Source organism: Prunus persica, chromosome G4 (genome assembly GCF_000346465.2).
Source record: "Prunus persica cultivar Lovell chromosome G4, Prunus_persica_NCBIv2, whole genome shotgun sequence".
In the NCBI taxonomy this organism is placed as follows: Eukaryota; Viridiplantae; Streptophyta; class Magnoliopsida; order Rosales; family Rosaceae; genus Prunus; species Prunus persica.
Window position 1 is genome coordinate 20,366,689 of NC_034012.1, and position 25,899 is coordinate 20,392,587.

The window sequence follows — 25,899 nt, forward strand, 5'->3', positions numbered from 1 at the left end:
TTAGATATTTATGTTCCATATATATGTAAAATCCATACTTAATCTTGTAATATCGCAATTTACAAAGATATGAGGAACCTTTGTATAAGAATAAGGTAAGCATGTACCTATTATGGACATAGGCATTCTCCTTGTACTTAAAATGCAATTGCATATTGGCATGCAATTGGTTGCTTCCTGGTTGTCAATTACATAGTCTCTGTTTGTCAATGACTGAAATCGCCATAATATTGATAATAATAACTAGAAGTAGTTACTTAAAATAAAAGTTCGTAAATGATTAAACTAATATTTTCTATTTGTTACTTATTTATGTCGATCCGTATGACCTAATACTTTCTATTTGTTATAACTTGTATTTATTTTACCCTTAATTAATTCAATTATTTTTTAGGGGAAATAAACTTGTCCAAATGTATGGTACAATTGAAATGTTATAACTTGTCCAAATGTATGGTACAATTCAAATGTTATAAAAACTCGTAAATAATTAAACTAATATTTTATATTTGGACTTGGACAAGAAGTCCTTATTAAACTCATAAAGCCACTTGGAAAAACCCACACGCCAGCTTGCACTCCAATGTCTCAACATCCATCATGCCAACTTGCAATCTCGTGTAAATTTCCTTATTTTGCTACAAAATGTTCAAATTCAAAATAATAAAACTTGGGTATCTTTATATAAATCCAAATAATTTTAACAAAAAAATAGTTTTAAGAAAAAAAAAAAGCTTAACATGTGATAACTATAATACTTTGTAACTTTATTTATGTTTGTCGATTATAGCTTGTAATTGCGCAATTGGATTGTAAATGAGATTGTTTGGCTTGTCAATTGCAAGACACAAATGCAAATGACACTTCCTGTTTGTCAATTGAATTTACAAATCACATACTGTATTGACATTCTCAAATTTGAAAATCATTTGTGCATTTCTTCATTATTGAAAAGTGAGACATGACTTAGCATATAAAAATTATATTTTTGTAGCATGAGAGCGTAGAGAATGTCAGATCACAAGGAGTTCGTAGGAATTTTCGGTATAATTTTTTTTTGAATTTTTGAATTTATTTATTATGATTTTTAGAAGTTAAAGGTTACAAGGTTTTAGACGAAGGTTACAATGTTTTATTATGATTTTTATTTATTATGATAGAGGTTACAAGGTTTTAGATATTATGTTACCATAATGTCGTAAACAAGATCCCAAAAATTGTAAGTTACAAGATTGTAATTGCACGATTGGAATGCACATGAGACTGCTTTGTTTTTTAATTACAAGACATAAATGGAAATGACACTACCTATGTCAATTGCATTGGCAAATCATATATTGTATTTCACACAAATTAAAAAAAAACTAAATGCCAAATACAAGAAGGAAAAAAAAACCTGAACTACAATCAAGATCTGAAGGCTAAAAACAACAGTAGAAATAGAAAAAAAAATTGAACTACATTCTACTAAACTCCCATCTTCAATTCAACCCATGCCTTACGTCACCAAGCTCATATAAAATTCCTTTATTTTGTTACAACACAGCCAAGTCATGTTGGCAATTGACAAATAGGCACTTTGTAATTGCCATTCTAATTTGCGAAAGCCAATCGTCTGAATAGTAATTGCCAAACGACCTCTGTCATTTCATTTTTCTTCTCTTCCATGCTTTCAGTACCTAAAAGTAAAAACAATAGAATTTTTAGTGCTTTTAACCATTCTAATGCATTTATGAAAAACTAAAAATAATGTCGACAATCAAGTAAACACATCCTATTCCTAATAAACAATTCAAGAAATCGTATTCTTCCCAGGAATTTGTGTATTTCTTATGTAGCCAACTTGACACGACATACTCAAACTACCATTCACAATAAAACACACACCACCAACTCATGAGCCACAAAAGATATGAATCGCCGAATTTTTCTGCCTCTGTGACTCCTTGTACTGTCAAATGTTTCAAGAAAAAAATACAATGAGAAGAAAACAAAGAAGGGAATCACAGTATAATTTCACACAAAAATTTGTAGCATTATATATGTATCTTGCTAGTGAAGTCCTCACCTTCACGAGTTGAGTAAAATGATATCAGTAAAATGAAAATAGCTACTCCCGCTGCAAAAGAAGAGGAAATAAATTATATAGCGATATTTTACTATACATTGAACGAACCAGAAAGCAAATCAAAACACTTGTGATGATCAGCGACCATCGGACAAGGGAAACACAAAGTGCATATTCATCTTCACGTCTCTGTGTTCCCAAACAACTAGCAAGGATAGGACCTCCAACTTTGGGTGATAGAAAAAGTCACACCAAGACACAATCAGCCATGAGCCAATAGCAATTACTAGCATGCTGACTTAATTCTTCAAATATCTACGCAACTAAGCCTACTAGAGTGAATCAAATCTTTGTGTATTTCCAGTTCATCACGAAACAACATTGTATCAACATGTTACTTTTTTCACTTTTTTCACAGCAACGTCATTCGTATGCAATTGTATTTAAAGAAATGTTAGAAAACCCACCAAGGACATCCATACCAAAGTTTGAATTGTTCACTGAAAAATCAGAACTAATTTAGATTATAAACTAAAGATATTACTCTACAATTCAGACTAAATTATCTCAAGCACAAAAATAATCCATTATAAGAAGTCATGGATCTAATGGGTTGTAATGTACACCAATTTGCTCCATTGTCATGGAGGACAATAAATGTCTCAATCCTATCTCAAGTTCTAGATCATTATTTTAACATTAAGATCTCAAGTAAACAGACTACACAAAATTTCAAGTTATCAAACACAGAATACACACAGTTTACAAAACAGAAACCTGCAATATCTCTTCAAGGCTGAAATGGATGCTCCATCATCTAGCATCTTCCTTCAAGAACCCAATGTTTGAACAATATGCAGTCTGAAGGCCATCAATTTAAAGTCCCGTATCATTATCAAGAATGAACAACTCACAGGCTTCCAACCCTCAAATTCAAATAATAAAAAAAGTAAGAAAGTAGCAACGATCTATCTGAGAAGGAGAAAGGGGAGAGGTGGGAGAGAGAACAATTCGAAAGAAACAAAAAAATCGAATTATAAATTGAAAAAATTACCAAATCCTATATAAATCCAAAATATTACTCAAAAAAAAAAAAAAAAAAAAGGACTTGCGACTCAATACCCAAATCATTAAACCTAAATTAAAATAGGACATATAAATCATTTCGCTAGAAAGCCTAGACCATAATTCAAAGTTGAAATACTTTCTGCTATGATGCGAATCATTTAAATCGCACAGTTAGAAAGAGAGGGAAAACCAAGAGTTCTTACCTGCCATGGAGAGGTTGAGATAAAGCCAGCCACAGAGATCCAGATGAGAGTGAGACAAAGGAATCATAACTGTGAAAACCTAAAAAACCAAAATAAAGAAACCAACGATGAAGCAGCAACAGCGAGTAAAATACCCAGACCAAAAGCCCTAGAAAGGAGAACGAAATGAAGAAGAAGAAGAAGGAGCATGACTTACCTGAGAGGAGAGGAGATGTGGTCGCCGACATCGTCTCGTCGTTACAGGAGGAGGAGAGGAGCTGTTGTGGAAGGAAACGAACTCAAAGAGAGAGAAATGAGAAATCCAACCCTAAGTCGATTTGAAATGTCTCTGACTGAGAGAGCAAGTGACAGAAGAGTGGGAGCTTTTCTGTTTCTGAAAAAAATCTCAAATGAGATGAGGAATTAGGGTTGAGAGGGAGAGATGCTATAGCGTAAAAAGGCCCAAGAGAAAACCTATTACCTTGACCTGTTATAGCAGGTTCTCTTCTATTTTCTTTACAAATCAATTTCATAAAGGACAAATGGTGCACCCATGCGCCAGGTGCACTGTAGAAGGTGCCCTCTTCAACCAACTCACTGACATGAAAAGCCACGGCCTTGACTTCGTTCCAGCCAACTACTTGGCCATCTTCACAATCATCATTAAAACAAAACCATTCCTTCAGCTAGGTTCAATACCTCCTTTTTTGTTTATATTAATATTATATATATATATATTATAAACAGTACATGGTTTTGATCCTAGGAGATGGCATGATATGGTTTATGTATACTGCTGACCCGAAAAGTTATATATATTATTATATACATATATATATATATATATATGAATTGTACAATAGCTATAGACCAACACTAGTCTGCATAAAGTTGGCATTCAGTAGCCAACTTTTCAACCAAGGATCAACGTGGGCCAATCTTGGACTTATATTTCTTCAAAAGTGTTATAAAGAAGTGAAGTCCACATAGATAAAGCTAGAGGGTATTAGTCAAAAGATAGAGATAAAGCTAGAGAGTATTAGTCAAAAGATGGAATAATGATGTTGGGGAGAAATCATTATGTCTCCCTTAAAAGCCATTTGCTTTGCCTATAAATAGGCATTATATTTGCTTGTAAACACACACGAATGAGAGAAGAGAATAGATTGAGAGTCAGAGAGAAGAGAAATAGTGAAGTCTATCTAAGGAAAAATTGTGTCAGTGTAAACACCATAAAGAGAAATATAATTCCACTCCCAATATTACAGTGGTACTTCTCATACTCTGATTATTCTAGTTTTATAACACGTTATCAGCACGATAGTCTTCCCTTTTTATTTATGAATTTTTTCCAACTCAACAATATGTGGTTATTTCTCTGTCTCCTCTCTGTCATATGTCTACTCTCACTTTATTACTACGACGACGCAAACTTTCTTTTTTGTGTTCTCACAATTTTTATGTTGTTTCATCCATACTTGTTTAATTTACTTCTTTGTAACGTAATTTGGAATGGCGCCCCATCCTATTATTTTATGGTGGTGTAATTTTTTACCCATCGCGTTGTAACACAAATTATTATAATAAAATGATGGTGTGATCTTAAAACCCATCTATTATATCTTGAATAGTGGCGCAGTTATATTGCCCACAATATATGATATATTATGCACTTCATATATATTAGGTGGTGGTCTTTATCCCCACATTTATTTTATTTATGGTATGGAGTAGGTTTATTACCCATACGGCAATATTTATTTAAAGGTGTGGCGCGGGTTTATCGTCCACACAGCTGCCTTTACTTTTATTTAAAAAGTATGGAGCAGAATTAGTGCCCATACAAGCACATTTACTTTTATTTAAAATATGATGTGGAATTAACCCTCATACTTTATGAATTTACTTTACCGCACATTTACTTTTATTTAAAGTATGACATGGAATTAACCCTCATACTTTATAAATTTACTTTACCGCATATTTACTTTTATTTAAAGTATGGTGCGGAATTAACGTTCATACAGCAAGCAATTTACTTTATGAATTTACTTTACCGCACATTTAATTTTATTTAAGATATGGTGCGGGTTTATCGTCCATACCAACAAATTCATAGCACTCTATTTTTATCATCAATTAATATACCTGAATAATGAGGGCCTGAAATTCCTATTAATAAGTGGCTTAATGTCCCAGATCCCGAACCTAAAGTTTTGGATGGCAAATTTGGCAAAACTAGAGTTTGCTGCCTTGGACCTTTCCGGGGACAATTATTTATCATGGGTCCTGGATGCCAAAATCCATCTACGAGCCAATGGCCTCGGACAAACAATTGTAGATGAGAATGATGCTTTGCCTAAAGAGAATGCGAAGGCCATGATCTTTCTTCGCCGCCAAATCCATGAAGCACTGAAGAGGGAATATGTGGTGGTTGATGAACCATTGGTTCTATGGAAAGCTCTAGGTGAAAGATACGATCACCAGAGGATGGTGACTCTCCCAAGAGCTAGATACGAATGGACTCACTTGAGATTTCAAGATTTCAAGTCAGTGTCCGAGTATAACTCTGCTATGCACAAAATTACCTCATTAATGAGGCTATGTGGTGAAAATATATCTGAGGAGGATATGCTCGAAAAAACTCTGAGCACTTTTCATGCTTCAAATGTCCTGAGCTCTTATTAAAGAATCACCAATCTCGCCCAACGGGCTCATCACCACTTCCTGAAATAAATGCTGCATCTCAGGAAGTGAATGCCACTTATTAAAGAATCACCAATCTCGCCCAACGGCTCATCAACCACTCTGAAATAAAATGCTGCATTTCAGGAAGTGAATGCCACTTCATCTCGTGGCAGTATCCACAAACGTGGGCGAGGGGGCAAGCGTGGCTGCTGGCAAGGAAGCAGAAAAGATCGTGGTGCTCATTCAGATGGTTTAGGTCCAAGGAGCAGTTCATCCACGAATGGCAAAAATTCATCCCGTAATAAGGGAAAGGCACAGACGAGCCATGTGCCTAGAAATGTTGAAAGCACTTGTCACAGATGTGGTGCAAAGGGACATTGGGTGCGCTCATGTCGTACGCCCAAGCATTTGGCGGATCTCTATCGAGCTTCACTTAAGAACAGGAAAATGGAGATAAATTACATTGATCATGCTCCGCCAGCCACAGATGGCTCATCAGAAATATTGCGTCAGCTAAACAAGACGCATCTGGATGTTTATGATTTTGTTACTGAAAGAGGGAATGAAACTTATGGGTCCGAATTAGATTAAATTTCTTAATGTACTATTTGTATTAGCTGAAGTGTTGTTTAATTTTCATTTCAATCCAATAAAAGTGGCAATGTTTTCTTCTTTATTGATTCAGCTTATTTTACTTATTTAAAGGCATGGATGTAAATTATGGATGCCCTCAAAACAAAGGCTATGGCAAAGATATTTGTCTCGCAGACAACGCGACTACTCATACGATCCTTCAAGATCGGAAGTATTTCTCAAAATTAATGTTTACAAAAGCAAAGGTAACAACCATATCAGGTCCTGCAGATTTGATTTAAGGCTCAGGAATAGCCCAAATTATGTTACCAAATGGAACAATACTGTCCATTCCAGATGCTTTGTATTCATCTAACTCCAGAAGGAATCTGTTGAGTTTCAAAGATATACGTTTGAATGGCTACCATGTTGAAACAAAGAAAGAGGAAAACATGGAATATCTTTGCATTACCTCCAGTGATACCCAAAAGCGTATACTGGAGAAGCTTTGTGCGCTCTCATCAGGGTTGTATTATACAACCATACGGACAATTGAGGCACATAGTGTCATGGACCAAGAGTCCATTGACTCAAATGCTTTTAAGCTTTGGCATGACAGGTTGGGTCATCCTGGATCCACCATGATGCGCAGGATCATCACCAACTCTAAAGGACATCCGTTGTTGACTAAACACATTATGTTATCAAGTGACATTTTTTGCCAAGCTTGATCACAAGGGAAGTTGGTGATCAGACCATCACAACCAAAGGTTGATGTTGAGTCTCCATCATTTTTGCAGAGAATTCAAGGAGACATTTGTGGACCTATTCATCCCCCATGTGGACCATTTCGGTACTTTATGGTCTTGGTGGACGCATCTACCCAATGGTCACATGTTTGTCTTTTGTCCACTCGGAATATGGCATTTGCTAGGCTTTTGGCTCAGATAATTAAATTACGAGCCCAATTCCCAAATTATCCCATTAAGTTAATCAGACTCGATAATGCTGGTGAATTTACATCTCAGACTTTTGATGACTACTGCATGTCACTAGGCATTGACATTGAACATCCTGTTCCCCATGTGCATACTCAAAATGGCTTGGCAGAAGCTTTAATTAAGCGTCTTCAGTTGATAGCACGCACTTTGCTAATGAAAATAAAGTTGCCAGTTTCTACTTGGGGATATGCCATTTTACATGCAGCATCACTTGTGCGATTGAGGCCCGTCGCCAACAATCAATATTCTCCAATACAACTCGTATTGGGGAATCAACCAAACATTTCACATTTAAGAGTTTTTGGGTGTGCAGTATATGTGCCCCTTGCACCACCGCAACGTACTAAGATGGGCCCTCAACGCAGATTGGGAATTTATGTTGGTTTTGATTCACCATCTATCATCAGATATCTGGAACCCCTGACAGGTGATATTTTTACCGCACGGTTTGCGGATTGTCATTTTGATGAGACAATCTTCCCACCATTAGGGGGAGAAAAATCTGTGTCTAAAAAACAAGGCAAACTCATTCCTAAAGAATGACATGAATTATTGTGGAATGTACCCACACTGTCTCATCTCGATCCTCGTACTGCTCAATGCGAAAACGAAGTGAGAAGGATCGTTCACCTCCAAAGTATTGCAAATCAGATGCCAGATGCATTTAATGATGCAGCAAAGGTGACGAAATCTCATATCCCAGCTGCAAATGCACCCGCACGGATTGATATCCATAATGGACAAAGCAATGTGCCAGCAAATGGTTCATCTGCTGCACGCCTGAAGCGTGGCAGACCACTAGGCTCAAAGGATTCAGTTCCTCGAAAGAGGAAGTTGATGGACAAAATGAATCCAAATGAAATAAATGGAGAGCCCACAATTCATAATTCAAATGCCCCCAAAGAGGGACAGGTACTTCCTGAAAAGGAAAACGTCATTGGTGAGACGAGTGCCCCTGGAGTGCAATTGTACCTGAAAGTTAAGAAATCTCCATAAATTATACGTCCACTGATGAATTGTGGAATAGAAACGAGATGATCATTGATGATATATTTGCATTCTCAGTGGCTGCTGAGATCATAAAAGATGATGATATTAAGCCGTGTTCTATTGATGAATGTACATAGAGGCAAGATTGGCCTAATTGGAAAGATGCAATCCAGGCAGAATTAAATTCTTTGGAAAAAAGGAGTGTTTTTGGACATATTGTTCCAACTCCACCCAATGTGAACCCTGTAGGTTACAAGTGGGTATTTACAAGAAAGCGCAATGAGAAAAATGAGATCTCAAGGTATAAAGCGCGACTCGTTGCGCAAGATTTTTCACAAAGGCCTGGAATTGATTATGTGGAAACGTACTCTCCAGTAATGGACACAATTACATTCCGTTACTTAATAAGTTTGGCGGTTTCTGAAAAACTTGAAATGAGACTCATGGATGTCATTACCGCATATCTGTATGGAGAATTGGATATAGATATATACATGAAAGTCCCAGAAGGATTCAACCTGCCTGAAGCAGCCAGAAATAAACCACGGGGCATGTTCTCAGTTAAATTGAGAAGATCATTATATGGGCTAAAACAATCTGGATGAATGTGGTACAATCGTCTCACTCAGTATTTACTGAAGGAAGGATACACAAATGATCCTATTTGCCCATGTGTGTTTATTAAGAAATCAGAGTTTGGATTTGCGATAGTGGCAGTATATGTCGACGACATGAATCTAATTGGAACTTCTGAAGAGCTTCAAAAGACTGCTGATTATCTCAAACGTGAGTTTGAGATGAAAGACCTTGGAAAGACAAAATATTGTGTTGGCTTGCAGATTGAGCACAGTGCTAATGGAATTTTGGTGCATCAATCAACTTATACTGAAAAAGTATTGAAACGGTTTGGCATGGATAAAGCCCATCCACTTAGCACTCCAATGGTCGTTCGGTCGCTTGACACTAAGAAAGACCCATATCGTCCAAAAGGGGATGATGAAATGGTCCTTGGTCCAGAAGTACCATATCTTAGTGCAATAGGTGCTTTATTGTACCTAGCACAATGTACCAGACCAGACATATCATTTTCAGTAAATCTGTTAGCAAGGTACAGTTCTGCTCCAACAAGGCGACATTGGACCTTCATCAAACATGTTCTACGATACCTTCGTGGGACAACAGACATGGGCTTATTCTATTCCAGTGAATCGACCAACGCCCAGAGTATTGTTGGGTATGCTGATGCAGGATATCTCTCTGATCGACATCAAGGACGATCACAAACTGGGTATGTATTTACATGTGGAGGAACTGCAATCTCATGGCGCTCAATGAAACAAACACTAGTGGCCACATCTTCCAATCACTCAGAAATACTTGCCCTCCATGAAGCTAGTCGTGAATGCGTTTGGTTAAGGTCGTTGATCCATCACATCCAAAGCACATGTGCCCTACCCTCAGCAATAGACACTCCAACAATCCTGAATGAGGATAATGCAGCTTGTATTGCTCAGATCACAGGAGGGTATATCAAGGGTGACAGGACTAAGCACATATCACCAAATTTTTTCTGCACACATGAGCTCCAGAAGAGTCAAGAAATCAAAGTCAGACAAATCCGCTCAAGCGATAACCTGGCAGACCTTTTCACCAAATCATTGCCAAAATGTACATTCCAAAAGTTAGTGCATGGCATCGGATTACGACAACTCTGCAAGCAATCAAGTTGGAGCATGCAAAATCAGGGGGAGCATTCAAGAGTCCTCTAACACAGGACATATGCGCGTTGAACTCTTTTTCCTTCGACTAGGGTTTTTCCTAGCAAGGTTTTAACGAGGCAACATGAGCGCATTACCCTTATGTCCCAAATAAAGTTGTACTCTTTTTCCTTCGCTTAGGTTTTTTCCCACTGGGTTTTTCCAAGCAAGGTTTTAATGAGGCAACCAATCTAGGGACATGTGGTCTTCAAGGGGGAGTGTTATAAAGAAGTGAAGCCCACATAGATAAAGCTAGAGGGCATTAGTCAAAAGATGGAGATAAAGCTAGAGAGTATTAGTCCAAAGATGGAATAATGATGTTGGGGAGAAATCATTATGTCTCCCTTAAAAGCCATTTACTTTGCCTATAAATAGGCATTATATTTGCTTGTAAACACACACGAATGAGAGAAGAGAATAGAGTGAGAGTCAGAGAGAAGTCTATCTAAGGAGAAATTCTGTCAGTGTAAACACCATAAAGAGAAATATAATTCCACTCCCAATATTACAGTGGTACTTCTCATACTCCGATTATTCTAGTTTTATAACAAAAAGATCTTTATGGTCTATTGTTTAAAATTCCTATGCCCACAGCTCTAAAACTCCAGCCATCTTGGTAAAAAAAAACTCCAGTGTTGAAGTCCATAAGGGGGTTTCCTATCTGCATTACATAAAAAAAAACTCTAAGTTTATTACTTAAGAAACTTCAATTGGTCTCAGTTTTTCAACTTTTATTTGCTTGCTGCTATGCCCTTGAGATTGAAATTCAGTTTCGATTGGACAACCAGACGTGCAAGCTCTGGAACATAGTGGCCTGGGAACAAACAGAAAACATGGTTGTTTAGACGTTGGAACCAACATTCATGCCTTAACAAATTTTTTTATCCGGTAACTGATGTTTATTAAGGGAATGGTTACCTCCATAGCTCTCTCATGTGATGAAGAAATCCCTGTTCTTGAACTTTGGGAATTTGTCAAACCAGCGCTCAAGGAACACGAGATTATCATTTGCTAAACAGAAGAGAACAGACTCACAAGTCAGAAAGAATCAGTTTAATTTTGATATTCTTCCTAGTTTGATGACAAATTGATATGAAGTGAAAACTTGTTATAGCATCATTCACAAAATCATAGAATGATTGGTTTGATGAGTAGGAGAAGCCAACTCCTGCAGGTGACTCCAAGTAGAGCATATTTGCTTCTGCAAGAGATTAAAAAGGAAGAAAACCATATGAGAATTAGTATAAGCTCATTAATTGATTGAGCATAGCATAGACTTTAATGGGATTACTTACCTTTGTTCCAACTAAAATCATTCTTGAGCAGAATGTCCCCACTTGGTTTAAAAGGTCCATGCTTAATGAAGGCTCCAGCTCCAACAGATGAACAGTCAGGCCCTTCATTACTCATAAAGTTCAATTAGTATCTGGTTTTTTACTAGTTGATTGTATGCAAATGTAAGGATAATATAGGTTTTGGAAAATTTTCAAGTGAGGATGTTCTTATTCCTCCCAATGGCTGCCCCACCATTTAGTTTAATGATCGTAATTGTCAATATTTTAGATCATTCTTCAAAGATCATCGTTACAAAAAACTCACCAACTCGGAAACGTTTTGTACTTTAAATTTTGTAGACAATTACAGTTTCTCAGTCAAGAATGAAATACTAATGACAATAATCAAATAGTAGATAAACAATTTAAAATTTGACTGATTTTTTGGTATGGATAATCTTCGAAAAAAATCTAAAACTTGAAACCTTCTAATCATTAAATTGTAGGCGAGAAGATATATATGTTCACAGTTTTCTTTAATGCTACAATTCTAACTTGAAACTTCTTGCATGTATGAAAGTGCGCGTGCTTACATGTATATGCACGCTCACATAATCCAGTAAGATTTCTAAATGCAAATAAGTGAATGGTAAGCTCACCTCCATTTAGCCAAAGAACAAGAGGCTTTGAAGAAGCATCAGCAATAATATGATGGTAGGATTCATTTGGTGGGTTTTGAGTGAAATCCAATGGCCATAACTATGCAATACACCAAACACTCCATTTCATAACGAACTTCATACGAACCTGAATTGTCCAATTTCATGGATCAATCGATGTCGGATAGATTACAAAACTTGAGGAGCATCATAATATGATGGGTGGAGTCATTTTGGGAGTTTTGCATGAAATCCAATGGCTAAAACTAAGCAATACCCCAACCACCCCAGTTTAAACCGAACTTCGTACGAACCTGTATTGTCCAATTTCATGGACCAATCGATATCAGATTGAGTACAAAACCAGGGGAACATCATAATATGATGGGTGGAGTCATTTGGTGAGTTTTTTTGAATGAAATCCAATGGCTAAAACTGTGCAATATACCACCCACTCCATTTCTTAACGAACTTCGTACGAACCTAAATTGTCCAATTTCGTGGACCAGTCGATATCAAATTGAGTCCAAAACTTGGGGAACATCATAATATGGTGGGAGGAGTCATTTGTTGGGTTTTGAGTGAAATCCAATCTCTAGAACTATGCAATACACCAACCACTCCATTTCATAACGAACTTCGTCCGAACCTGAATTGTCCAATTTCATTGACCAATCAATATAAGATTGAGTCCAAAACTTGGGGAACATCATAATATGGTGGGAGGAGTCATTTGTTAGGTTTTGAGTGAAATGCAATCTCTAGAACTATGCAATACACCAACCACTCCATTTCAGAACGAACTTCGTACGAACCTAAGTTGTCCAATTTCATGGACCAATCGATATCGGATTGAGTCCAAAACTTGGGGAACATCATAATATGGTGGGAGGAGTCATTTGGTGGCTTTTGAGTGAAACCAAATCTGAAGAACTATGCAATACACCAACCACTCCATTTCAGAACGAACTTCGTGCGACCCTGAATTGTCCAATTTAATGGACCAATCGAGATCGGATTGAGTCCAAAACTTGGGGAACATCATAATATGGTGGGAGGAGTCATTTAGTGACTTTTGAGTGAAATCCAGTGGCTAAAACTTGGAAATACACAAACCACTCCATTTCAGAACGAACTTCGTACGAACCTGAATTGTCCAATTTCATGGACCAATCCATATCGGATTGAGTCCAAAACTTGGGGAACATCATAATATCGTGGGAGGAGTCATTTGCTGGGTTTTCAATGAAATTCAATCCCTACAACTATGCAAAACAACAACCACTCCATTTCATAACGAACTTCGTACAAACCTAGATTGTCCAATGTCATGGACCAATCGATATCGGATTGAGTCCAAAACTTGGGGAACATCATAATGTTGTGGGAGGAGTCATTTGGTGAGTTTTTTTTTTAGTGAAATCTAGTCTCTAGAACTATGCAATACACCAACCACTCCACTTCAGAACAAACTTCGTACGAACCGGAATTGTCCAATTTCATGGACCAATCGATATCGGATTGAGTCCAAAACATGGGGAACAACATAATATGGTGGGAGGAGTCATTTGATGGGTTGTGAGAGAAATCCAATCTCTAGAACTATACGACACACTAACCACTCCACTTCATAACGAACTTCTTACGAACTTGAATTGTCCAATTTCATGGACCAATCGATATCGGATTGAGTCCAAAACTTGGGGAACGTCATAATATGGTGGGAGGAGTCATGTGGTGTGTTTTGTGTGAAATCCAATTGCCAAAACTATGCAATACACCAACCACTCCGTTTCAGAACGAACTTCGTACGAAACTGAATTGAACAATTTCATGTACCAATCGATATCGGATTGAGTCCAAAACATGGGGAACATCAGAATATGGTGGGAGGAGTCATTTGGTGGGTCTTGAGTGAAATCCAATCTCTAGAACTATGCAATACACCAACCACTCCATTTCATAACGAACTTCGTACGAACCTGAATTGTCCAATTTCATGGACCAATCGATATATGATCGAGTCCAAAACTTGCGGAACATCATAAAATGGTGGGAGGAGTCATTTGGTGTGTTTTGAGTGAAATCCAATTGCCAAAACTATGCAATACACCAACCACTCCATTTCAGAACGACCTTCGTACGAACCGTAGTTGTCCAATTTCTTGGACCAATCGATATCCATTTGAGTACAAAACTTGGGGAACAACATAAAATGGTGGGAGATGTCATTTGGTGAGTTTTGAGTGAAATCCAATTGCCAAAACTATGCAATACACCAACCACTCCATTTCAGAACGAACTTCGTAAGAACTTGACTTGTCCGATTTCATGGACCAATCGATATTGGACTAAGTCCAAAATTTGGGGAACCTCATAATATTGTGGGAGGAGTCAGTTGGTGGGTTTTGAGAGAAATCCAATTTCTAGAACTATACGACACACCAACAACTACATTTCATAACGAACTTCGTACGAACCTGAATTGTCCAATTTCAAGGACCAATCGATATCGGATTGAGTCCAAAACATGGGGAACATCATAACGTGGGGGCAGGAGTCATTTAGTGAGTTCTAAGTGAAATCAATCGCTAGAACTATGCAATACACCAACCACTCCATTTCGGAACGAACTTCGTATGAACCTGAATTGTCCAACTTCGTGGACCAATCGATATCGGATTGAGTCCAAAACTTGGGGACCATCATAATGTTGTTGGATGAGTCAGTTGGTGAGTTCAGAGTGAAATCCAATCTGTAGGACTATGCAATACACCAACCACTCCATTTCAGAACGAACTTCGTACGAACCTGAATTGTGCAATTTCGTGGACCAATCGATATCGAATTGAGCCCAAAACTTGGGGAACTTCGTAAATGGTGGTAGGAGTCATTTGGTAGGTTTTGAGTGAAATCCAATCTGAAGAACTACGCAATACACCAACCACTCCATTTCTGAACGACCTTCGTACGAACCATAGTTGTCCAATTTCATGGACAAATCGATATCCGTTTGAGTACAAAACTCGGGGAACAACATAAAGTTGTGGGATGAGTCATTTGGTGAGTTTTGAGTGAAATCCAATTGACAAAACTATGCAATACACCAACCACTCCATTTCAGAATGAACTTCGTACGTACATGAACCAATCCATATCGGACTAAGTCCAAAATTTGGGGAACCTCATAATATTGTGGGAGGAGTCATTTGGTGGGTTTTGCGGAAATCCAATCTCTAGAACTATGCAACACACCAACCACTCCATTTCAGAACGAACTTCGTATGAACCTACATTGTCCAATTTCATAGACCAATCGATATCGGATTGGGTCCAAAACTTGGGAAACATCGTAATATGGTGGGAGGAGTCATTTGGTGACTTTTGAGTGAAATCCAATGGGTAAAACTAAGCAATACACCAACCACTCCATTTCACAACAAACTTCGTACGAACATGAATTGTCCAATTTCATGGACCAATCGATTTCGGATTGAGTCCAAAACTTCGGAAACATCATAATATGATGGGTGGAGTCATTTGATGAGTTTTGAATGTAATCCAATGGCTAAAACTATGCAATACACCAACCACTCCATTTCATAAAGAACTTCATACCAACATGTATTGTCCAATTTCATGGACCAATCGATATCGGATTGAGTCCAAAACTTGGGGAACATCATCATATTGTGGGAGGAGTCAATTGGTGGGTTTTGAGTGAAATTCAATCTCTAGAACTATGCAGTACACCAACCACTCCATTTCATAAAGAACTTCGTACGAACCTAAATTGTCCAATTTCAGGGACCAATCGATATCGGATTGAGTCCAAAACTTGGGGAACATCATAATATGGGGGGAGGAGTCATTCGGTTTGTTTTGAGTGAAGTCCAATCTCAAGAACTATGCAATACACCAGCCACTCCATTTCATAAGGAACTTCGTACGAACCTGAATTGTCCAATTTCATGGACCAATCGATGTCGGATTGAGTCCAAAACTTGGGGAACCTCATAATATCGTGTGAGGAGTCATTTTGTGCTTTTTGAGTGAAATACAATTGCCAAAACTATGCAACACATCAACCGCACCATTTCAGAACGAACTTCGTATGAACCTGAATTGTTCGATTTCATGGACCAATCGATATCGGATTGAGTCCAAAAGTCGGGGAACATCATAATGTTGTGGGAGGAGTCATTTCGTGACTTTTGAGTGAAATCCAATGGCTAAAACATTGAAATACACCAACCACTCCATTTCATAAAGAACTTCGTACGAACCTAAATTGTCCAATTTCAGGGACCAATCGATATCGGATTGAGTCCAAAACTTGGGGAACATCATAATATGGGGGGAGGAGTCATTCGGTTTGTTTTGAGTGAAGTCCAATCTCAAGAACTATGCAATACACCAACCACTCCATTTCAGATTGAACTTCGTACGAACCTGGATTGTCCGATTTCATAGAACAATCGATATCGGATTGAGTCCAAAACTTGGGGAACACCATAATGTTCTGGGAGGAGTCGTTTGGTGAGTTTTGAGTGAAATACAATTGCCAAAACTATGCAACACATCAACCGCACCATTTCAGAACGAACTTCGTATGAACCTGAATTGTTCGATTTCATGGACCAATCGATATCGGATTGAGTCCAAAACTCGGGGAACATCATAATGTTGTGGGAGGAGTCATTTCGTGACTTTTGAGTGAAATCCAATGGCTAAAACATTGAAATACACAAACCACTCCATTTCAAAATGAACTTCGTACGAACCTGAATTGTACAATTTCATGGACCAATCGAAATCGGATTGAGTCCAAAACATGGGGAACATCATAATATGATGCGAGGGGTTATTTGGTGACTTTTGAGTGAAATCCAATGGCTAAAACATTGAAATACACAAACCACTCCATTTCAGAATCAACTTCGTACGAACCTGAATTATCCAATTTCATGGACCAATCGAAATCGGATTGAGTCCAAAACATGGGGAACATCATAATATGATGGGAGGGGTTATGTGGTGACTTTTGAGTGAAATCCAATGGCTAAAACTATGAAATACACCAACCCCTCCATTTCAGAACGAACTTCGTACGAACCTGAATTGTCAAATTTCATGGACCAATCGATATTGGATGGAGTCCAAAACTTGGGGAACGTCGTAATATGATGGGAGGAGTCGTTTGGTTGGCTTTGAGTGAAGTCCAATCTCTGGAACTATGCAATACACTAACCACTCCATTTCAGAACAAACTTCGTACGAACCTAAATTGTCCAATTTGATGGACCAATCGATATCGGATTGAGTCCAAAATTTGGGGAACATCATAATATGGTGGGAGGAGTCAATTGGTGGGCTTTGAGTGAAATTCAATCTCTAGAACTATGCAGTACACCAACCACTCCATTTCAGAACGAACTTCGTACGAACCTAAATTGTCCAATTTCAGGGACCAATCGATATCGGATTGAGTCCAAAACTTGGGGAACATCATAATATGGTGGGAGGAGTCGTTTGGTGGGTTATGAGAGAAATCCAATCTCCAGAACTATACAACACACTAACCACTACATTTCATAACGAACTTCGTACGAACCTGAATTGTCCAATGTCATGGACCATTCGATATCGGATTAAGTCCAAAACTTGGGGAACATCGTAATATGGTGGGAGGAGTCATTTGGTTACCCTTGAGTGAAATCCAATGGCTAAAACTATGCAATACACAAACCACTCCATTTTAGAACGAACTTCGTACGAACCTGAATTGTCCAATTTCATGGACCAATCGATATCGGTTTGGGTCCAAAACTTGGGTAACGTCATAATATGATGGAAGGGGTCATTTGGTGACTTTTGAGTGAAGTCCAATGCCTAAAACTATGCAATACACCAACCACTCCATTTCAGAACCAACTTCGTACGAACCTGAATTGTCCGATTTCATGGATCAATCGATACCGGATTGAGTGAAAAACTTGGGTAATATCATAATATGGTGGGAGGAGTTATTTGTTGAGTTTTAGTGAAATCCAATTGCCAAAACTATGAAATACACCAACCACTCAATTTTCAAACGGAATTCGTACAAACCTGAATTGTCCATTGAAATACACCAACCACTCCATTTCATAAAGAACTTGGTACGAACCTAAATTGTCCAATTTCAGGGACCAATCGATATCGGATTGAGTCCAAAACTTGGGGAACATCATAATATGGGGGTATGAGTCATTCGGTTTGTTTTGAGTGAAGTCCAATCTCAAGAACTATGCAATACACCAACCACTCCATTTCAGAATGAACTTCGTACGAACCTAGATTGTCCGATTTCATAGAACAATCGATATCGGATTGAGTCCAAAACTTGGGGAACATCATAATGTTCTGGGAGGAGTCGTTTGGTGAGTTTTGAGTGAAATACAATTGCCAAAACTATGCAACACATCAACCGCACCATTTCAGAACGAACTTCGTATGAACCTGAATTGTTCAATTTCATGGACCAATCGATATCGGATTGAGTCCTAAACTAGGGAAACATCATAATATAGTATGAGGAGTCATTTGGTGAGTTTTGAATGAAATCCAATGGCTCAAACTATGCAATACCCCAACCACTCCATTTCAGAATGAACTTCGAACGAACCTGCATTGTCCGATTTCTTGGACAAATCAATATCGGATTGAGTCCAAAAATTGGGGAATATCATAATATTGTGGGAGGAGTCATTTGGTGGGATTTGAGTGAAACCCAATTTCTAGAGCTATACAATACACCAATCACTCCATTTCCTAACGATCTTCATACGAACCTGAATTTCCCAATTTCATGGAACAATCGATATCGGATTGAGTCCAAAACTTGGAGAACCTCATAATGTATGATGAGAGGAGTGATTTGGTGAGTTTTGAATGAAATCCAATGACTAAAACTATGCAATACACCAACCACTCCATTTTAGAACGAACTTCGTACGAACCTAAATTGTCCTATTTCATGGATAAATCGGGATCAGATTGAGGGCAAAACTTGGGGAACATCATAATATGGTGGGAGGAGTCATTTGGTGAGTTTTGAGTGAAATCCAATTGCCAAAACTATGCAATACACCAACCACTCCATTTCATAATGAACTTCGTACGAACCTGAATTGTCTAATTTGATGGACCAATCGATATCGGATTGAGTCCAAAACTTGGGGAACATCATAATGTTGTGGGAGGAGTCATTTGGTGATTTTTGAGTGAAATCCAATTGCCAAAACTGTGCAATACACCAACCACTCCATTTCAGAACGAACTTCGTACAAACCTGAATTGTCCGATTTCTTGGACAAAGCGATATCGGATTGGGTGTAAAAGTTGGGGAACATCATAATATGGTTGGAGGAGTCATTTGGTGAATTTTAAGTGAAATCCAATTGCCAAAACATTGCAATTCACCAACCACTCCATTTTATAACAAACTTCGTACGAACCAGAATTGTCCAATTTCATGGACCAATCGATACCGTATTGAGTCCAAAAGTTGGTGATAAGGTCATAATTTCACACATTTGCATGCCTTCTTTTTTTAGTAATTTTGTTTAGCGTCTCTGTATTTTGAGTCTCTTACCTATGTTTGTGTGTTTTGTAGGTTAAGATAGGAAGGGGTTGACATTTGATACAATTCATGCATGTTAAGGGCTGAGTGGCACAAAAGGATCCGATCTCTAGAACTATGCAATACACCAACCACTCCATCTCAAAATGAACTTCGTACGACTTTGAATTGTCCGATTTCATGGACGAATCGATATCGGTTTGAGTCCAAAACTTAGGCAACGTCATAATATGGTCGGAGGAGTCATTTGGTGAGTTTTGAGTGAAATCCTATGGCTAAAAGTATGAAATACAACAACCACTCCATTTCATAATGAACTTCGTACGAACATGAATTGTCCAATTTGATGGACCAATCGATATCGGATTGAGCCCCAAACTTGGGGAACATCATAATATAGTGGGATGAGTCATTTGGTGGGTTTTGAATGAAATCCAATCTCTTGAACTACACAATACACCAATCACTCCATTTCAGAACGAACTTCATATGGACCTGAGTTATCCGATTTCATGGACCAATCGATATCGAATTTAGTCCAAAATTTAGGGAACGTTATAATATGGTGGGAGGAGTCATTTGGTGAGTTTTGAGTGAAATCCAATGGCTAAAACAATGCAATACACCAACCACTCTATTTCAGAACGAACTTCATACGAACCTGAATTTTACGATTTCATTGACCAATCGATATCAAATTGAGTCCAAAACTTAGGGAACATCATAATATGGTGGAAGGAGTCATTTTGTGAGTTTTTAGTGAAATCCAATGGCTAAAACTATGCAATACACCAACCACTCTATTTCAGAACGAACTTTATACGAACCTGAATTGTCCGATTTCATGGACCAATCGATATCGGACTGAGTCCAAAACATAATGAACAACATAATATGGCGGGAGGAGTCATTGGGTGAGTTTTGAGCGAAATCCAATGGCTAAAACTATGCAATACAACAACCACTCCATTTCATAATGAACTTCGTACGAACATGAATTGTCCAATTTGATGGACCAATCAATATTGGATTGAGCCCAAAACTTGGGGAACATCATAATATAGTGGGGGGAGTCATTTGGTGGGTTTTGAATGAAATCCAATCTCTTGAACTTTACAATACACCAATCACTCCATTTCAGAACGAACTTCATATGAACCTGAGTTATCCGATTTCATGGACCAATCGATATCGGATTTAGTCCAAAACTTAGGGAACGTCATAATATAGTGGGAGGAGTCATTTGGTGAGTTTTGAGTGAAATCCAATGGCTAAAGAAATGCAATACACCAACCACTCTATTTTAGAACGAACTTCGTACGAACCTGAATTTTCCGATTTCATTGACCAATCGATATCAAATTGAGTCCAAAACTTAGGGAACATCATAATATGGTGGAAGGAGTCATTTGGTGAGTTTTTAGTGAAATTCAATGGCTAAAACTATGCAATACACCAACCACTCTATTTTAGAACGAACTTTGTACGAACCTGAATTGTCCGATTTCATGGACCAATCGATATCGGACTGAGTCCAAAACATAAGGAACAACATAATATGGTGGGAGGAGTCATTTGGTGAGTTTTGAGCGAAATCCAATGGCTAAAACTATGCAATACAACAAGCACTCCATTTCATGACGAACTTTATACGAACCTGAATTGTCCAATTTCATGGACCAATCGATATTGGATTGAGTCCAAAACTTGGTGAACATCGTAATATGGTGGGAGGAGTCATTTGGTGAGTTTTGAGTGAAATCCAATGGCTAAAACTATGCAATACACCAACCACTCCATTTCTTAACGAACTTCGTACGAACATGAATTATCCAATTTCATGGACCAATCAATATAGGATAGAGTCCAAAACTTAGGGAATACCATAACATAGTGGGAGGTGTCATTTGGTCTGTTTTCAGTGAAATCCAATCTATAGAACTATGCAACACACCAACCACTCCATTTCATAACGAACTTCGTACGGACCTGAATTGTCCAATTTCATGGGCCAATTGATATTGGATTGAGTCGAAAACTTGGGAAACATCATAATATTGTGGCAGGAGTCATTTGGTAGGTTTTTTGTGAAATCCGATCTCTAGAACTATTCAATACACCAACCACTCCATTTAAGAATGAACTTCGTACGAACCTGAATTGTTCGATTTCTTGGACGAATCAATATCGGATTGAGTCCAAAACTTAGGGAACGTCATAATACGGTGGGAGGAGTCATTTGGTGAGTTTTGAGTGAAATCCAGCAGCCAAAACTGTGCAATACAGCAACCACTCCATTTCTTAACTAACTTCATACAAACCTGAATTGTCCAATTTCATAGACCAATCGATATCAGATTGAGTCCAAAACAAGGGGAACATCATAATATGGTGGGAGGAGTCGTTTGCGGAGTTTTGAGTGAAATACAATCTCTAGAACTATGCAATAAACCAACCACTCAATTTCAAAACGAACTTCGTACTAAAATGAATTGTCCGATTTCATGGACCAATCGATATCGGATTGAGTCCAACACTTGGGGAACATCATAATATTGTGGGAGGAGTGATTTGGAGGGTTTTGAGTGAAATTCAATCTATAGATCTAATACTATACACCAACCACTCCATTTCATAAAGAACTTCGTACGAACCTGAATTGTCCGATTTCATGGACCAATCGATACCGGATTTTATCCAAAACTTGAGGAACATCATAATATGGTTGGAGGAGTTATTTGGTGAGTTTTGAGTGAAATCCAATGGCTAAAACTATGCAATACACGAACCACTCCATTTCTTAACGAACTTCGTACGAACATGAATTGTCCAATTTCGTGGACCAATCAATATCGGATGGAGTCCAAAACTTAAGGAACATCATAACATAGTGGGAGGTTCCATTTGGTGGGTTTTCAGTGAAATCCAATCTACAGAATTATGCAATACACCAACCACTCCATTTCTTAACGATCTTCGTACGAAACTGAATTGTCCAATTTCATGGACGAATCGATATCGGATTGAATCCAAAACTAGGGGAACATCGTAATGTAGTGGTAGGAGTCAGTTGGTGAGTTTTGAGTGAAATCCAATGGCTAAAACTGTGCAATACACGAACCACTCCATTTCTTAACGAACTTCCTACGAACATGAATTGTCCAATTTCATGTACTAATCGATATCGGATTTAGTCCAGAACTTGGGGAACATCATAATATTGTGGGAGAAGTCATTTGGTGAGCTTTGAGTGAAATCCAATGGCTATAACTATGCAATACAACAACAAGACCATTTCATAATGAACTTCGTACGAACCTCAATTGTCCAATTTCATGGACCAATCGATATCGGATTGAGTCCAAAACTTGGGGAACATCATAATCTTGTGGGAGTCATTTGGTGGGTTTTGAGTGAAATCGAATCTTTAGAACTCTGCAATACACCAACTACTCCATTTCGTAGTGAACTTCGTACGAACCTGAATTGTCCAATTTCTTGGACCAATCGATATCGGATTGAGCGCAAAACTCGAGGAACATCATAATATGGTGGGAGGAGTCATTTGGTGAGTTTTGAGTGAAATCCAATGGCTAAAACTATGCAATACACCAACCACTCCAATTCATAACGAACTTCGTACGAACCTGAATTGTCCGATTTCATGGATGAATCGATATCGGATTGAGTCCAAAACTTGGGGAACATCGTAAGATGGTGGGAGGAGTCATTTGGTGACTTTTGAGTGAAATCCAATTTCTAAAACTATGCAATACACCAACCATACCATTTACAGAACGAACTTCCTACGAACTTGAATGGAAAGATTTCTTAGTTCAATCGATATCGGATTGGGCACAAAACTTGGTCAACATCATAATATGGTGGGTGGAGTCATTTGGTGACTTTTCAGTGAAATCCAATGGCTAAAACTATGAAATACACAGACCACTCCCTTTTAGAACTTCGTACGAACCTGAATTGTCCGATTTCATGGACCAATCGATATCGAATTGGGTCCAAAACTTGGGGAACATCATAATATGATGGGAGGAGTCATTTGTTGAGTTTTGAATCAAATCCAATGGCTAAAACTATGCAATACACCAACCACCCCATTTCAGAACGAACTTCGTACGAACCTGAATTGTCCAATTTCATGGACCAATCGATATCGAATTGAGTCCAAAACTTGGGGAACATCTTAATACGGTGGAAGGAGCCATTTGCTGGGTTTTGAGTGAAATCCAATCCCTACAACTATGCAATACACCAACAACTCCATTTCATAACGAACTTCATACGAACCTGAATTGTCCAATTTCATGGTCCAATCAATATCGGATTGAGTCCAAAACTTGGGGAACAACATATTATGGTCGGAGGAGTCATTTGGTGGGTTTTGAGCGAAATCCAATCTCTAGAACTATGCAATACACCAACCACAACATTTCATATCGAACTTCGTACGAACCTGAATTGTCCAATTTCATGGACCAATCGATATCGGATTGAGTCCAAAACTTGGGGAACATCATAGTATGGTGGGACGAGTCATTTGGTGGGTTTTAAGTGAAATCCAATCTCTAGAACGGTGCAATACCCCAACCACTCTATTTCATATCGAACTTCGTACGAATCTGAATTGTCCAATTTCATGGACCAATCAATATCGGATTGAGTCCAAAACTTGGGGAACATCATAACTTGGTGGGGGGAGTCATTTGGGGACTTTTGAGCGAAATCCAATGGCTGAAACTATGCAATAGACCAACCACTTCTTTTCATAAGGAACTTCGTACGAACCTGAATTGTCCAATTTCGTGGACCAATCGATTCAGGATTGAGTCCAAAACTTGGGGAACGTCATAATATGGTGGGAGGAGTCATTTGGTGGGTTTTGAGTGAAATCCAATCTCTACAACTATGCAATACACCAACCACTCCATTTCATAACGAACACCGTACGAACATGAATTCTCCAACTTCGTGGACCAATCGATATCGGATTGAGTCCAAAACTTAGGGAACATCGTAATACGGTGGGAGGAGTCATTTGGTGAGTTTTGAGTGAAATCCAATAGCTAAAACTATGCAATACACCAACCACTCCATTTCATAACGAACTTTGTACGAACCTGAATTGTCCAATTTCATGGACCAATCAATATCGGATTGAGTCCAAAACTTGGGGAACATCATAATATTGTGGGAGGAGTCATTTGGTGGGTTTTGAGTGAAATCCAATCTCTAGAACTATGCAATACACCAACAACTCCATTTCACCTCGAACTTCGTACGAAACTGAATTGTCCAATTTCATGGACCAATCGATATCGGATTCAGTACAATACTTGAGGAACATCATAATATGGTGGGAGGAGTCATTTGGCGGGTTTTGAGTGAAATCCACTTTCTAGAACTATGCAATACACCAACAAGTCCATTTCATAACTAACTTCGTACAAACATGAATACTCCAATTTCATGGACCAATCGAAATCGGACTAAGTCCAAAACTTGGGGAACATCATAATATGGTGGGTGGAGTCATTTGGTGGGTTTTGAGTGAAATCCAATCTCTAGAACTATGCAATACACCAACCACTCCATTTCATAACGAACTTCGTACGAACCTGAATTGTCCAATTTCATGGACCAATCGACATCGGATTGAGTCCAAAACTTGGGGAACATCATAATATGGTGGGAGGAGTCATTTGGTGGGTTTTAAGTGAAATCCAATCTCTAGAACTGTGCAATACCCCAACCACTCTATTTCATAACGAACTTCGTACGAACCTGAATTGTCCAATTTCATGGAACCAATCTATATCGGTATGAGTCCAAAACTTGGGGAACATCATAATATGGTGGGGAGGAGTGATTTGGTGACTTTTGAGTGAAATCCAATGGCTAAAACTATGCATACATCGAACCACTTCATTTCTCACGAACTCTTACGAAACTGGAATTGGGCCAATTCATGGGCCATCGATATCGGATGAGTCGAAA

The 25,899-nt window shown here is 38.3% G+C and overlaps 1 long non-coding RNA gene and 1 pseudogene across 5 annotated transcripts; both read right to left on the reverse strand.

Moving 5' to 3' along the window:
* On the reverse strand, nucleotides 1,290–3,839 carry LOC109949020. Of its 5 annotated transcripts, none has more exons than XR_002271515.1 (6): nucleotides 3,536–3,839; nucleotides 3,340–3,418; nucleotides 2,846–3,040; nucleotides 2,069–2,119; nucleotides 1,888–1,951; nucleotides 1,290–1,679 (listed from the first exon to the last, which is right to left on the reverse strand). It is a non-coding gene; the product is annotated as an uncharacterized LOC109949020 (long non-coding RNA). The 5 variants fall into 5 exon arrangements; XR_002271518.1 differs by having other exon boundaries at nucleotides 2,846–2,994; nucleotides 3,340–3,408; nucleotides 3,536–3,838; XR_002271516.1 differs by having other exon boundaries at nucleotides 2,846–2,985; nucleotides 3,536–3,837.
* The window catches only part of LOC18779084, a 28,010-nt pseudogene continuing 12,997 nt past the window's right edge, over nucleotides 10,887–25,899 (reverse strand).